This window comes from Gracilinanus agilis, chromosome 3, assembly GCF_016433145.1.
Source record: "Gracilinanus agilis isolate LMUSP501 chromosome 3, AgileGrace, whole genome shotgun sequence".
NCBI lineage: Eukaryota > Metazoa > Chordata > Mammalia > Didelphimorphia > Didelphidae > Gracilinanus > Gracilinanus agilis.
The window spans coordinates 61,482,091-61,497,176 of NC_058132.1; positions in this window are offsets into that span (position 1 = coordinate 61,482,091).

Sequence of the window (15,086 nt, forward strand, 5' to 3'; positions counted from 1 at the left end):
TATCTAGTAAGGTTCTGAGGTCACATTTGAACTCAGGTCTTCCTGACTCTAGGCTCAGCATCCTATCCACTGTACCACCTGGCTGCCCTCTTGAAACATAGTAGGGTTTAATAAACACTTGTCCATTGACTGAATACAATCAGATTGATTCAGAACTGGTTGGATTGAGAGAGTAGTTGTTAAGGGCAACAGGGCAAGAAGTCTCCAGTGAAATGCTCCAGGGGCCACCATTTTTATCACCAACTTTTGGATAAAGAAACAGATGGTATACTCATCAGATGTACATTTAACACAAAATTCAGCTAGCACACAGGATGAAAGAGTTAGGATTCAAAAGGATCTTGTTGGGCTAAAGCACTGGGCTAAATCTAAAAAGACGAAATTCAATAGGGCGAAATGTAGTCTTATACTTGAATTTTTTTTAAAAAAAGCCTAATTCACAAATATAAGACTATTGATGCATGGTGAGACAGAAACTGAAAGAGATCTAGGGGTCGTAGTAGACCACAAGATCAGTGTGAGTTAGCAATGAGACGGGGCAACCAAAGAAGCTAGTGGGATCTACATCAAGAAGGGTAGAGTTTCCAAGAATAGGGGGATTATAGTTCCTCTGTTCTCTGCCCTGGTTATGCCTATCTATAGCAGCATGTTCAGTCCTGGGCACTGTGGTTTAAGAAGAGTAAGCTGAAGAGTGTCCAGAGAAGGACAACCAAAAGGGTCAGAGGTTAAACTAGTCAGCCTCATTCTCCTCAACCACTCTGCAGTTTTCCACACTGTTTTTTGACCCTCTTATACCAACACTTTCTTCTCCTTAATATTCTCTTCTCTCTAAGATTTCAGTACTCCACTCTCTCCTGGTTCTCTTTCTCAGTCTCTTTTCCTGGATCCTCCTCTAGATCATGTCTTCTAACCATAGGTGCCCCATGAGGCTCTATCCTGGGCTCTCTTCTTTTCTCCTTCTATAGTTCATCACTGGATTTAATTTCCAGTTTTAAATTAAATTTAATTTAAAAATTTTTTAGATTTTAATTTAAATTTAAAAAATTTTTTAATTTAAATTAAAAAATTTTAATTTAAAGTTCCCATGGATTTAATTACCATCTCTATGCTGATGATTTTCACATCCACTTATCCTGCCCCAACCCCTCTGCCCGTCTCCAGTCTCACATCTCCAACTGCCTTTCAGACATCTTGACCTGGATGTCCAGTAGACATCTCAAACTTAACATGTTCAAAACTAAACTCTTTGTCTTTCCTCCAAAATTCCCTCCCCTAACTCTGAAGAGGACGACATCATCCTCCCAGTCCCTCAGGCTCACCACCCAGGTGGCATTCTTGACTTCTCACTATCTCTCATCCCCCCATCTCACTGGTTGTTGATTTTACCTCTGTAACTTCTCTCAAATATACTTCCTTCTTTCCTCTGACACTGCCATCATCTCACACCTGGACTATTGGAATAATGTGCTGGTGGGTCAGCTTGCCTCCTCTCTCCCCATTCCAGTCCATCCTCCATTCAGTCACCAATGTGATTTTTCTAAAGCTCAGGTTTGACCATGTTTCTCCCCCTTCCCCCCCAATGAACTCCTATTGCCTCCAGAATCAAACACAAAATACTCTGTTTAGGATTCAAAGCCCCTCATAATCTAGCTCTCTCCTACCCTTCCAGTCTTCTTTAAAAAAAAAGAAAAGAAAAGAAACCCTTACCTTCTCTCAGAATCAATACTGTGTATTAGTTCCAAGGCAGAAGATGGGTAAGGGCTAAGTAATGTGGGTTAAGTGACTTGTACAGGGTCACACAGCTAGGAAGTGTCTGAAGCCACATTTGAACCCAGGACCTCTCATCTCTAAGTCTGGCTTTCAATTCACTGAGCTACCCAGATGCCCACTCTTCCCAGTCTTCTTATACCCATCATGTACTCTGAACCAGTGATACTGACTTCCTGGCTGTTCTTTAAATAAGACACACTCCATCTCTTAAGTCCACACATTTCCTCTGATTTTCCTCCGGACTTCAATGCTCTCCCTCCTCCTCTCCTCCTTCTAGCTTCCTTTTATTTCCCTCTATAAACCCATCTTCTGCAGGAAGCCTTTTCCAACCCCTCTTGATTCTAGTGCCTTCCTTCTCAATTATTTCCTATTTATTCTGTATGAAATTTTAGGGTACATATTTGTTTTCTTGTCTTCTTCATTACACTGTAACTTCCTTGAAGGCAGGGACTATCTTTTGCCTCTTTTTGTATTGATGAACAATCGGTTGGCACTTATTAAGGGCCTTCTGTGTGCCAGGCACTGGGAATACAAAGGAGGAAGAGCAATTATTAAGTGCCTCCTATGTTCCAGGCACTGGGAATAAAAAGAAGGAAGCAATTATTAAGTGCCTACTATATCCCAGGCACTGGAGATACAAAGGAGGAAGGAAGCAATTATGAAGTGCCTACTATGTGCCAGGCACTTGGAATACAAAGAATGAAGGAAGGAAGCAATTGTGAAGTGCCTACTATGTGCCATGCACTGGGCTAAGTGCTGAGTACATATATAAGCAAAGAACAAACAAAAATACCTCATGTGAAAATTGGATAAAGCAACTGGACACCATTAGCCTGGAGAAGAGAAGGATGTTGACTTTTTGCCTCTAGAGGGTAGAATCAGGAGCAATTGAGGCGGGGGTGGTACAAAGAGGCCAAATTAGCCTTGATATCAAGCAAATTGTCCTCCCAATGAGGCGATGCCTCAGGAGGTGATAGGTTTTGCTTCCTTGGAGGTCTCCAAGCAGAGGTGAGACAATCACTTATTAGGTGTGTTATGATGTTTACCTTTCATGTCTGGGTTGAACAATTTTTAGGGGTTTAATATATGCCAACCACCATGCTTACAAATATTATCTCAGTCCATCTTCCCTAGAACTCAGAGGTAGTTTCTATTATGAGCTCCATTTTACTAATCAGGCAACTGAGACAGACAGAGGTGAAGTGTTTTGCCCAGAGTCACTCAGCAAGTTTCTGAGGCTAGATTTGAACCCAGAACCTCTCATCTTTATCCACTGAGCCACCCAGCTGCCTCAACCCAGATGATTTCTGAGAAGGCTTCCTGTTCTTCAGCCCTGACCCTCATTTTATTTATATTTGAAACAAATATAGAACAGAGAGTTTAAGCACTTTGCCCCAAGTCACACCGGTGGTAAGTGACCCAGCAAGCACTTTCTTTTAAAAAATTGTTATTGTGTGTTTTATTGATGCCTCTTGTTTTCACATCCCAGTCATTTCCGGATACATTTCCCTCCTTCTACACCCCACACCTATTTCTCCACCCACCCCACCCTTGCTGAACTGAATCCTCCCTTATAACAAAGGAAAATATTTAAGCAAAAACAACTGACATAGTGAACATACCTCCCAATGTATTCCTCGCTGCCTGAGTATTCCCTTACCTCTCTGTTGAGATGAGGCATTTGGATTTCATCATTTGTTTTCTGGGCCCATTACTGGTTTTTCACTTCTTCAGTGGTTCATTTCCATTTAATGATCTTTTCATTTTATTTCATCTTCTTTATTTTACCCCTGGATTCCTTCATAGGAGTCTGCCCCTGACTTTCCGAATTTCACATAATCATCTTTTTAAAAAATAATTTAGGGGGCAGCTGCGTAGTTCAGTGCATCGAGAGTCAGGCCTAGAGACGGGAGGTCCTGGATTCAAATGTGACCTCTGACACTTCCTATCTGTGTGACCCTGGGCAAGTTACTTAATCTCTATTGCCTAGCCCTTACCACTCTTCTGCCTTGGAACCAGCACACAGTATTGACTCTAAGACAGAAGGTTTAAAAATAAATAAATAAAAAATAAATTTATTGCACAATAATATCCCACTACATTCATAGATGAGGGTCGTTTTTGTTTTTGTTTTTGTTTTTCAGTCTTTCTGCAAATGATGGACATTTTGTTTCTTTGCTACCCCAAGAGAGATCTGTGTGAGCCTTCTGTTACATACAGGGCCTTCTTTTCTGCCTTTTGGGGTTATTCGTCCAGCTGTAGGCGCTCTGGGCCAAAGGGTATGAATTGAGTAGTCACTTCTTGCCTAATTGGTGGTGACAGCTAAGTGGGCAACCGGCACATGAGCACCGGCCTGGAGTCAAGAAGATGTGAGTCCAAATCTGCCTCAGACACTTACTAGCTGAGTGACCAGGAGCCTATCGCTTCATCTCTGTCTATCTCCATTTTTTCCTCTCTCACTTGGGGACAGGAATAGCACCTATTTCCCCAAGTTGTCACGTGGATCAGATGAGATAATATTGTAGAATGCTGTGCAAATCCCAAGGTGCTACAGAAATGCCAGTTTTTGGTGTGTGTGTGTGTGTGTGTGTGTGTGTGTGTGTGTGTGCACGCACGCGCGCACCTGCGCACGAGCTTTTAATAACCCTTACTGTCTATCTTGGCATTGACACTATTATTGGTTCCAAGGCAGAAGAGTGGTAAGGGTAGGCAATAGGGATTAAGTGACTTGCCCAAGGTCACTCAGCTGGGAAGTGTTGGAGGTCATATTTGAACTCAGGACCTCCCATCTCTAGGCCTGGCTCTCCATCTACTGAGCCACCCAGCTGCACTGAGAAATACTAGTTATTAATGTATTGTTATTCATTCCAAATTGTCCAGAACAGTCGGACCAATTCTCGGCTTCACCAACAGTCTATTAGTGCATTTATCTTCTTTGGCATTGATTGGTCTTGATTTTTATTGTCTTTCTATCTCGTTTAGATCTATATTTCTTTTTCTTTTTCAACCCTTATCTTCTGGCTTGGAATCAACACTAAGCTATGAGTGTCGAGGGTTAGGCAGTTGGGGTGAGTGACTTGCCTAGGGTCATGCAGCTAGGAAGTGTCTGAGGCTAGCTTTGAACCCAGGTCCCCTGACTCCAGGCCTGGCACTTTACCTAGCTGTGCTAACTAGCTGGCCCCCTTATATAAATTCTAAGACAGCAGAGTGGTAAAAGCTAGCTTCCCCTTGATATCAATACAAATCAGTAGAGTAGGGCTTAAATGACTTGCCCAGCATCATTTAAGTGTCTGAGGCCAGATTTGAACCCAGGACCTCCTGTCTCCAGGCCTGGGGCTGTATCGGTGGAGCCGCCTGGCTGCCCCTGTATCTTGGAGCATCAGGCTTGGCCTCTGATGAAATCCAGGTGTTCATCCCCCTATGGATTTGCTTCGAGTTGAGCCCACTGGAAGCCACCCTGCTCCCATCAGTGGAAGAAGGAAAAGGCGTCCCTTTGGGGAGGGGGTTTCTGGTGGGGCGGGGTAGTTTCTTGTTTTTTGATCTTTCCTTTCCTTGGTGGGGGGTGGGGGGTGGGGGGGGTAGAGAGGACTCTCGATGCCGGTACAGGATGACAGGTGAAATTGACAAGCTGACGTCATGCCCTTCCCTCCGAAGCCCAGAAGCCCAGGGACCCACTGGAAGGGGAGGCAAAGCAGCAGTCAGAACTAGCCAAACAGGAATGACGGCCAAAAGAGCAAGAGGCCAGGGGGGTGGCCTGATGGCCTCCCGAGGGGAGGATAAAGCCAGGCCCTAATCCTGCTTTCCCGCCTCCCAGGCCCTGAAAAGCTCTTGAAAGTGTTACAGATTCTCCAATGTGCCAATTCTGCTGACAAGGCATTGCGGGGATTTTCTCCGAAAGGGGAGTTTAAACTGGGGTCACAGGAAAGGGGACAGAACTAGGGCCAGCCCTTTCGTCCTAGGAGTTCGGAGTCCTACAAATCCAGGGAAGCCGGGTGTGAGTGACCAAGTTTAGGACCATTCTTGTCATCGTTCTTCTCTTCAGTTTAATGGCAAAGGAATTTCAGACAAGAGAAAGGCATTAGAATAGAGGGTGTCAGAACTGGAGGGGCTCTTAGAACAGAAAACAACAGAGCTGGAATGAGCCTTAGAACATAGGATGCCCAGAAAGGGAAAGGTCCTTACAACACTGAACATCAGAGCTGCAATGTATCTTAGAACACAGAATGTCCAGAAATGGAAAGGCCCTTAGAATGTAAAAATCAGAGCCTTAGCACATAAGATTCCTAGAAATGGAAAGATGCTTAGAACATAAAATATCAGAGCTGGAATATGTTTTAGAACTTAGAACATTCAGAAATGGAAAGATCCTTAGAACATAAAAATATTAGAGCTAGAATATGTTTTAGAACATAGAACATTCAGAAATGGAAAGGTCCTTAGAACATAAAAATCAGAGTTGGAATGAGCCTTACAACATAAGATTCCTAGAAATGGAAAGGTGCTTAGAACATAAAATATCAGAGCTGGAATATGCTTTAGAACATAGAACATTCAGAAATGGAAAGATCCTTAGAACATAAAAATATCAGAGCTAGAATGTTTTAGAACATAGACTATTCAGAAATGGAAAGGTCTTTAGAACATAAAAATCAGAACTGGAATATGCCTTAGAACACAAAATATCCAGCAATGAAAAGGTCCGTAGAACATAAAATATCAGAGCTGGAATGAGCCTTAGAACATAAGATCTCTAGAAATGGAAAGGCGCTTAGAACAAAAAATATCAGAGCTGGAACATGCCTTGGAACATAGAATGTTCAGAAATGGAAAGGTTTTTAGAACATAAAATGTCAGAGCTGGAAAATGCCTTAGAACACAGGATGCCAGGACTAAAAGGGACCCCAGAATATAGGATGTCAGAGCTCAAATCATATAAGTTCATATAGCCCATCCCTCTCATTTTACAGAGGCAGAAACAGACATCCCAAAAGATGAAGTCATTTCCCCAAATCACACAGACAGTAAACGGCCTCAGGTTCTTATTAGTGCTCTGGATCTTAAGAGGGAAGGAGTTCAAGTTCACACTTAAAACCCATGTGTTGTTCACGGAAAACATTTGGAGTACATCTCCCAAAGAACTTGGATACCTTAACCCTAATCTTCTCTCCCTCAGATGGGAGAAAGAAGATACCCAAGTGTATGAAGCATTGATAAAATAATAGAATATTTATGCTGTAAAAGCCTTTATAAGGGAGAATTTCAAAGCTAATATGGACCTTTCAACACAGAATTTCAGAGTAGGAAGGGGTTTTAGAACATAGACTGTCATCCCTTATATCAGAGGTGTCCAACACTTGGCTGCCAGTTGTATGTGGCCCACAACACTCCCAAGACCTGTCCCAACCAGCTTAAAATGTATCGGGGAAATATTTAACAAAATAAAAACACACCAAAACACATACTATGTTAATATGTAGTTTTCTAAGACAATGTGCGGTCTATAGAGGTCCTTATATACAGTTTCGTGGATTCCTCTTTTTATTTGAGTTTGATACCGCTGCTTCACAACCCAGAACCTTAGTGCCAGAAAAAGCAATACTATGTATTGGTTCCAAGGCAGAAGAGCAATGAAGCTAGGCAATGGGGGTCAAGTGACTTGCCCAGGGTCACCCATCTAGGAGGTGTCTGAGGTTAGATTCAAACCTAGGATTTTCAGTTACATGTAATCAGTCATCAATTTTGTCTTTTGTGATTGCTTCTAGTGGAACCCTCTCTCTGAACGCCCCCATTCTAATGACCCTATCTATCTCCCTTATTAGTAAACCAGTTTGCCTGCCGCTAATACGTTTATTAATTTAAGTAGTTCCTCCAGCAGAAAAATCTGTTTTTGGTTCTGAAGGTTTCCACAGGAAGGAAGCAGGAGAGCTCTGTGGCAGGGGTGCCAATAATGGCCCTATGGAGGGCATCAACCTCTCTGCAGCTACTGAAGCCGGAGAGCTGAGACCTCTGGGCTTGGGTTGCTCGGATGGCTCTCTCTGCTGCTGGCGCAGAATAGTTCATCCTAGGAAATGAGGAAGCTAATGAGCCGTGGTGCTCAGGACTATTGCAATGGCCTCCTAACTGGCCTCCTTGCCTCCGGCCTCACTGATCCATCCTCCACAAAGCTGTGAAACTGATGTCCCTAAAGCACAGGTCTGCCGTGATAATCTGCTGCTCAGGGAGCTCCAGTCACTCCTCATTAATCCTTGGTATGAAATACAAATTTCTCTGAAGGCATGTAAAACCCTTCACGGTCTGACTCTAAGGAAGTAAGTGATGGAAGGCTAGGTTTGAGGATCAACAAAGCAGGAAAACATTATATGTGAAATGAAGTTATTTATTATTATTTTTTAAATCCTTGCCTTCTATCTTAGAATCCCTCCAGGTAGATTAGAAATGACTTCTTGGAGGACAACTGGGTAGCTGAGTGGATGGAGAGCCAGGCCCAGAGACAGGAGGTCCTGGGTTCAAATCTGACCTCAGACACTTCCTAGCTGGGTGACCCTGGACAAGTCACTGAACTCCCATTGCCTAGCCCTTACTGCTCTTCTGCCTTAGAAGTGATACACAGTATCAAATCTAAGACAGAAGGTAAAGATTAAAAATAATAATAATAAATAACTTCATTTCACATAAAATGTTTTCCTGCTTTGCTGGTCCTCAAACATAGCCTTCCATCACTTACTTCCTTGCCTTTGAAGACTCCTAGTTCCTTTCAAGGCTCACTATAAGGGATTCTTCCCACAGCAGACCTTTCCAGATTCTCCTAATTGCTGGCACCCCCTCCTAATTTCTTCCTATTCATTTGGCATTTTTCTGTCTGCCTTCCCTCCTATAAGCCAGGCTCACCGTATTGCCCCACTCCCTCGAAGGCAGAGACCAGAATGGTTTGGGGTTTACATAGCGGCATCCCTGAAACCTAGCAAGAGTTCCGAAGGAGTTTACCGGATCTCCAGTGAAGCCGAATCCTCTTGGTAGCGAAGCAGTCCAGTTGTGAAGGCCTCTTTCCGCTAGCTGCCTTTCCCTGCATGGGCGCCTCTCTCTTCCTTTGCATTCTGTATGTTCCCTAAAGAGGTCCCATGTGCTGGGCTGAGGGTCAGCGGAACACAGAACACATGGACAAGTTTTGGTGATGCATCTATATCCTTCCGGGAGCCCTTCCATTGAAACAAACAAACAAATAACCCTTACCTCTTGTCTTAGAATCAACACTAAGTATTAATTCCAAGACAGAAGAGAGATAAAGGCTAGGCCAGTGATGGGCAAACTATGGCCTGCAGGACAGGTACGGCCCCTGAAACGTTCTATCTGGCCCGGCAACATTATTCCTAAGTATAATACAATGAAACTTCGAAAGAGTTGTCTTAGAAAAAGACTGACAGATGAGCATTTCCTTTCCTTTGGACCCCTCTTTAAAAAGTTTGCCCATCACTGGGCTAGGCAATTGGGGTTAAATGACCTGACCAGGGTCACCCGACTAGGAAGTATCTGAGGCCAGATTTGATCTCAACCCCAGGCCTGACATCTACCCACTGTGCTACCTAGCTGCCTCAGAACTCCCATTTTTTTTCTTGGCATACTTTTACCTGAGCTCCCCAGACCCTAGCAGTCTCAAGATTTAGTCTTGAGGTACTAACACACAATGAGAAGACATAACAAACAACATAGGACCTATAGCCATAAGGTGGTGACTCCAACTGGATCCATTCTGGGTGGCTCTTCCAATTTTTTCCCACTTTTCCCCACTGATCACTCTCACTAACAGACTTTCTCTACATATATCCATCCCTCCTCCAAATTTCTCTGCCCCCAGAATGCTCTTCTTTCTGGGCACACAATCTTTTTCATATAACCCAGCCAACTCTATTTTAGAAGTGGACTCATGAGAAAGAACACTATTTACATCCTGAGGAAGAACTGTGGGAGCAGAAACACAGAAGAAAAACTGCTTGATCACATGGGTCGATGGGGATATGATGGGGATGTGGACTCTAAACGATCACCCCGGTGCAAATATTAATATTATGGAATCTTGATCAACGACACATGTAAAACCCAGTGGAGTTGCACATTGGCTATGGGAGGAGGGAGGGAGGAGAGGAGAGAAAGAACATGAATCATGTAACCATGGAAAAAAAATTCTAAATAAACAAACAAACAAACAAAAAGCGCTTTTGTTCATGACAAGAAAAGAGGAAAACTCCATAGGCACCTAGAAAAGGACACAGGAATGAGAAAGAGCTTAATAACAATCTAGACACAAAGGGCTATGGTCCGCTGACCCGACTCTTCCTTTTCTGGCTACCAGAACTATAATGGAGAGAGTCCAGGTTGTGGAATCAGTTGAAATCTGCCTCAGATGATTATTAACTTTGTGATCCTGGACAAGTTTCTTTATTCTGTTTGCCTCAATTTCCTCATCTGTAAAATCAGCCGGAGAAGGAAATGGTACTAGTATCTTTGCCAAGAAAACTTCAGATGGGGTCACAAAGAGTCAAGACACAACTGAAATGACTGAATAACAACAAAACTATGATGTAAGGAAGAGAAAGTTAAAGTCAAGGAAGGGTCCCAGCAAAGGAACATAAGGGGTGTGGGGGGGAAGACAGATCACTTTTACTTGGGGGGGGGTCAGAGGGAGGATCAAGAAAGGCTTCAGGGAAAAGGTAGCCTTGGCAATGGAAGTTGTGAACAGGAAGGAATTCGATAAGTGTAGGATGGGAAGAGGGTTCAACCTAGGCATGGAGAAGGTAGAGAGCAGGGGGAAATGGAGGCAGGGAATTGGAGAATAGGCCCATTTTGCAGAGTTAAAACTCTAAAAAATAATCTTAGGATGAGCCTGGGCAAATAGGGAGGAGCCTGATTGGGAAGGGCCTTGAATGTCAGAACGTAAGCTGGGTCTCCTACATGTTAGATGGGTCATCTGTGGATGATTTAGGGAAAGGTGTGGATAAAATCACCAGAATAATGAGAATTGCCAAGCATGAGATCATCCAGGCAGCTGGTAGCACAGTAGAGAAAGTGCTGGACCTAGAATCGAGAAGATCTGGCACTTATGTCCCTGGGAAAGTCACTTCACTCCTGTCTGTCTCATTGTCCCCATTTTATAGATGAGACAACTAAGGTTGAGAGGTAAGTGCCCATTGGCATACAGTTAGTGTCAGAGGCCAGATTCACTCAAGTCTTCCTGACTCAAGTTCTGTAGTCTAGCCCTCAGGCTACCTAGCTTGGTAAAAGGTTACCCTAAATTGGGGAAGGACCTTTGAGGCCATTGAGTCTTTTTCACTCATTCATTTAATAAATATTTAGGAAATGTCTGTTATGTATCAGGCACTGTGCTAAATGCTGGAGATACAAAAAAGGCAAAAATCAGTCCCTGTTCTCAAGAAGCTCACAGACTGATGAGGGAGAAGGCTAGATACAGAGAAGATCTGGATAGCGTAATTTGGAGATGATCAGCTGAGAGAGGGCACCAGCATTAGGGAGGATTGAGAAAGGCTTCCTGTAGGAGATTTTTAGCTGGGACTTGGAGAAAGGCAGAGAGGCCAGGATGAGATGAGATGAGAAGGCAGAGAATTCCAGGAAGGAGGGATGTTGGGGAAAACGTTCAGAGTCAGGAAATGAATATCTTCAAAAAACGATGAGGGGGAATCCAGAAGAAAACATAGAATTTATCCCTTGTTTATTTGGGTATATGATTTGGGGTTTTGATTTTACAGGTTGACTCTATTATAGAAATGAATAATATGGTAATAAGATTTGAGTGATAATCTATGTATAACCCAGTGGAATTGCTCCTCAGCTCCAGAAGAGGGGAGAGAAGAAGGGAGGGAGCCAAAAGGAATCATGGAACGGGGGGGGGGGAGGGGGGGGGAATTAAAACAGCAAAAAGAAGGGGGCCAGTGCCTCTGGATCTCTGAATAACATGAATGAGGAGATTGGAAAGTAAGTCTAGCTGGCTCATTTTACAGATGAGTAAACTGAGGCCAAAAGAAAAAGAGCAGAGCTTCCAAGGTTCTCTCGGCCCCCTCCCTAACTCGACATGATCTCAGGGGCCTCGCCGATCCTGAGTTGCCTTGGATAGAGGAGAGATAACATCCACTCCCCATGGGAAGCAGCGTCTCTTGTGCAACTGATCAGGGAAAATTCCTTCCTGCCCACCTCGGCGGGAGTGAGCCGCGTGTCCTTCCGCCCCAGGCCAAACACCCTCGTGGTGCATGTGGGCTGCAGGCCCAGATATAGGGCTGATGAGTTATCAGAAAATTTTCCAGCCTGTTTCCCTCCCCCATTCTCCTGGGTGTCTCCCGTCAGGCACCCTAACACACAAGCCCTCAGTAAACATTTCAAAGTATAGACCACAGAATGTTAGAACTGGAAAGGACCCAGAACCGAAAATACTTGACCTAGAGGGAAGCTTAGAATCTAGGACGCAAAACCCAAGTGCTAGTACTAGAAGGAAGGTGTCCCGGCAGGGAGGGCAGCATAAAAGCCCTATTAAAAATCCTGGACAAGTCACTTGATCCCCATTGCCTGGCCCTCACCGCTCTTCTGCCGTGGAACCAATATATATTCTAAGATGGAAGAGAAGGGTTTAAAAATAAATTTAAAAGGACTGTGAACCACTCGCCCAGCTGCCTTGCTTTCCTTTTTTTTTTTTTTTTTTTTTTTTTTTAACAGATGAGGAAATTGATGTTCTTTGAATAGAAGTGACTTGCCCAGAGTCACATGGTTGGTAAGTTTCTAAAGCTAGATTTGAACCGAGATCTTCCCGGCTCCAGGCCTGGCAGGCGGGTCCACTTTGCCAGCGAATTGTCTGAGGTCCGGGCTTCTCCTAAGCCTGCCTCCATTCCTGGAGAGGGCACTGAGACTTCCGCTTCCGGGAGCTCTGGGGGCCCAAGACCCGGATTTAAGCACTAGCTGTCATCTGCCAGCCCTGTGGCCACGGGCCGGTGACTTTCCCTCTCTGAGCCTCCATGTCCTCATCTTTAAAATGGGCATCCTCCGCGGCACGCCCTATCGGCGAGGAAAACATTTTGCCAGTCGTAAAGTGCTTTAGCAATGGGAGCTCTTCTCCCAGTTGTTTTGGTTGCTGCCTGCTTTGGGGCATCTTCTGCCTGGTGTCATCTCCTTGTCCGCCCTCGGCTCCTCGCTGTAACTTTCCAGTGTCTATTGATTTCCTAAGGGAAAGAGCCGCACCCCGAATGAGCCATTTGCCAAAATGATATGATACTTCTCGGGGTTTGTTCATTGGATTAATATTTATGGACTCTCTCCAAAGTGGACTGCCTGGGGAGGAGAAACACGCTACAGGGTGGAGGCAGCTTCGTGCCTTCCCTCTATCGACATTTCTGAAGCACCTACTATGTGCAAAGCCCAAAGCTAGGCAAGGAGGAAGACTGCACGTTTAGTTCGGACCCATTCCCTGCCCTCCTGAAACTCACGGTTCCTTCCGTAAATTTGCCACAACTAAGACAAAGAACTTTACTAGGGGCTCCTATCCTGGGGTCTTGAAGCTTGTTCGTTTTTTTAAATAATTTATTTTTAAATAAAATATTGTTTTTTGATAACTACATTTCACTATAATTGGTGTTTTTGTTATATTAATTATATTATTGATTTCATTTTATATTTAAATTTCTATTTATACATTTATCAAATTGTTATAATTATTAAAATGTTATTTTAAATATTTAAATCTTTTAAAATTAAAACTAAAAATATTTTTAAGATTTAAATATTAAAAACCATTTTATTATTTAAATATTGTCTTATTACTAAGTATTAAATAGTATTTATAATTAAAATAATATCTGAAATAGCATTTATTTTCATCCATTTAATTATTTAATTTATTTGAATATTATTTCATTAAATATTATTTAATAAAATTAATATTTAAAATAAAAATAAAATATTATTTAAAATACTAAAATCTTATTTTAAAACAAAAATTATTTAAAATATTAAAATGTTTTAATGAAAAATAATTTAAATTATTGACATATTTAAAATTTAAATATCTAAAATTTAAAATACTTAAAAGTAAAATGAAAATTATTTAAAAGATTAAAATATTATTTAAAAATTATTTAAAGCATTAGATATTTAAAATAAAAATAATCTTTAAATTTAAAAATATTTAAAATAAGACTAATATTAAATTAAAATGAATTTTTATTTATTTACCTGTTTGTTTGTTTATTTATTTATTTATTTATTTTCCAAACCTTTAACTTCTGTCTTAGAATCAATACTGTGTATGGGTTCCAAGATAGAGGAGTGCAAAGAACTAGGCCACAGAGGTTAAGTGACATGTGTAGGTTTATACACATTTGAACCCAGGACTTCCAGTCTCTGGGCCTGGCTCACTCACTATCCACTTGCTGTCTCTTATTATATGTATTTAAAAACATTCTTCTTGGGCATCGAGGTAGCACACCAATAGATAGATTACCAAGACTGTAGTTAGGAGGCCCTGGGCTCAAATCTGACCTCAGACACGTCCTAGCTGTGTGACCCTGCGTAAGTCACCTAATCCCAATTGCTTAGCCCTTACCCCTTTTCTGCCTTAGAAATGATACTTACTATAGATTCTAAGACAGAAAGTAAGGGTTAAAAAAAAAAATTCTCCTGAGGCGTCCATAGACTTCACTAGTTGTCAGCAGCATCCAATTCACAAAAAATTAAGACCCCCTGCTCTAAACTGGCCCAAGAAATTGTCTTTCTAATCCTCCCACCTGCTCATAAGCAAAACAGGATCATAGGCCAGGAAAGGGCCTGGGATGTGTTCTTTCCTTTCCTTTCCTTTCCTTTTCTTTTTTCTTTTTAAAACCCTTACCTTCCATCTTAAAATCAACACTGGGTATTGAGTATTGATTCCAAGGCAGAAGAGAGGTAAGGGCTAGGTGATGGAGGTAAAGTGACTTGCCCAGGGTCACACAGCTAGGAAGTATCTGAGGCCACATTTGAGCCCAGGACCTCCTGTCTCTAGACCTGGATCTCAATCCACTGAACCACCTAGCTGCCCCCTTGAGATATTTTCTAATCCAACCTTCTGGGTTTACAGATGAGGAAACTGAGGTACAGAGAGTTGGAAGGGACCTAAAAAACACAGAACATTAATATATTAAGGTCACTTCCAGCTAAGAATAATACAACCAGGAGGAAGACAATGGGAACAAGTATTTCTATTTGATCCTCATGACAGCCCTGGGATGTAGATATCCCCATTTTATTCTTGAGAAAATTGAGGCACATAGAGTTTAAGTGACTTGCCC